Here is a 2,254-nt window from a genome sequence, read left to right as displayed (position 1 = left end):
TTTTGTCCAATTCTGTATCCTTTCCTTCAAGGCTCAGGGGTCCAAGATTATCTTCTGTGTCTGTGTTAATTGGTTTCCCTTTTATTTGTTGAAGAGGGTCTGTGCAATCCTTCTGCCTAGTCTGCCATCTTGCCCCGCCTTCCAACTTTAATCTTTTGTCCATTTATCATGATGCAGCTTATTGATCCAGTTGTGAGAATTTTTGTTTTCTTTATTTTGAGGTGTAATCTATACTGCAGACTGGACTTTTCAATCTTCATCAGTAAGTGCTTTAAGTTGTCCTCACTTTCAGCAAGCAAAGTTGCCTCATTAGCATATTGCAGGTTGTTAATGAGTCTTCCTCCAATCCTGATGCCACGTTCTTCTTCATATAGGCCAGCTTCTCAGATTATTTGCTCAGCATACTGATTGAATAAGTATGTGAAAGGATATAACCCTGACTCACTCCCTTCTTGATTTTAAACCACGGTGTCCCCTTGTTCTGTTCGAATGACAGTCTCTTGGTCTATGTACAGGTTCCTCCTGAGTACAACTAAGTGTTCTGGAATTCCCATTCTTCTCAATGATACCCATGATGTGTTAATGATCCACACAGTCGAATGGGATTACACTAGGAAATATAGAAAAGAAAAACCTGTGTCCTCATAGGCTTACACTCTACTAGGGGAAGACAAACAATACCCACTGCCATTGTGGACACACAGCGACCCTGTAAGACAGAGTAGAACTGCCCATAGGGTTTCCAAGGCTAGATAGCTCTACAGAAGTAGATTGCCTCATCTTTCTCCCATGCAGCATCTGGTAGGTTCAAAGCACCAAACTTTTTGGTTATCAGCTCAATGCTTTAACCACAGTGCCACCACACTCCTTAAGACAAACAATAAAAACCAAACCAAACCCACTCTGATTCATAGTCGACCACCTTTGGGTTTTTGAGGTGGTAAATCTTTACAGAAGTAGATTGTCCAGTGTTCCTTCTGTGGAGTGGCTTGAGGGTTTGAACCACCAACCTTCTGGTTAGCAGTCAAATGCCTTAGACACTATGCCAGCAGAGTTCCTTAAGACAAACAATGGAATATAATACAGAGGTGAGTTATGTGATAGAAATCTGTAAATGCTACAGGGAAAATATAGAGTAGGAAGAGGAGAGATCAAGAGTTTGAGTGCATGTAGGGGCCTTGCTATTTTACTAGAATGGCCAGGGGAGGCCTCGCTGAGGGGGGTGGGGAGGTGTTTGAGCAAACCCCTGAAGAAGGTGAGAGAGGGACCATGGGAAAATCTGGTGGAACAGTGATCCAGGTAGAGGGAAGAGCCAGTGCAAACACCTTGAGGCTTATTGATGGTTGGCTTGTTCTAGGAACAGCACAGGGTTAGTGTTGAGGGAAAGGGCAGTAGGAGGTGAGGTCAGACCTCAACGGGTACTTAGGACCTCAGATCAAGGCTTTGTAGGGATCTGGAAGGATTTTGGCTTTTAGTCAGAGAGCAACAAGGAGCCAAGGGAGGTTTTCGAGCAAAGTGGGGCCATGTCCTGGCTTAGGTTTAAAAGAATCTCTCTGGGTCCGATGTTGACATGGACTAGGGCCAGGGGGACAAGATCGGAAAAAGGGAGACTGGAGTATGAGGACATTGCAATAATCCGGGGCAGAGAGTGGATCAGGTAGCAGTGGTGGAGAGGAGGAGGAGGAGGAGCCAGAGGCATTTCCGGCTGAAGTTGCGGGGAGGGGAGGGCGTTTCCAGGATGACTCCAGGGGTTTTGGCCCAGGGGACTGGAAGGATGGAGTTGCTATCCCGTGATGCCGAAGGCTGTGGAGGAGAGTGTGTGTGTAGTGAGCTCAATTGTGGACATGTTGGCTTTGAGATGTCTATTGGCCCGCTAAGTAGAGGTGTGGAGTGGACAGTTTAGGGGGAAAGTCTGGTCTGGAGGTACAAATAAATCTGAGAATCCTCAGTGTGCGGCGCTAGAACGTGATTGTGGCGTATTTGTTGTTTGCTGACCTACGTAAGGTGTGGTCCTGGCAAGGGCTAGGCTGCTTGGATAATTTCTTAAGAATGTTGCTAGTTAGGCAGCCTATAACGAGGCAGGGTAAGAACGAAGCGCTGATAGGATGGAATGGGGAGAAAAAGGTTCTCTCTCCATTTAGCAATTTAACCTCGCGTAATTGCACACAGGGAGCTCTGGTAGCATAGTGGCTAAGGCACTTGACTGCTAACCAGAAGGCTGGTGGTTCAAACCCACCAGCCACTCCTCGGAAGG

Source organism: Orycteropus afer, unplaced genomic scaffold (assembly GCF_000298275.1).
Source record: "Orycteropus afer afer isolate SDZICR_OR568_19922 unplaced genomic scaffold, OryAfe1.0 scaffold00083, whole genome shotgun sequence".
NCBI lineage: Eukaryota > Metazoa > Chordata > Mammalia > Tubulidentata > Orycteropodidae > Orycteropus > Orycteropus afer.
This window is presented reverse-complemented; position numbering follows the sequence as displayed.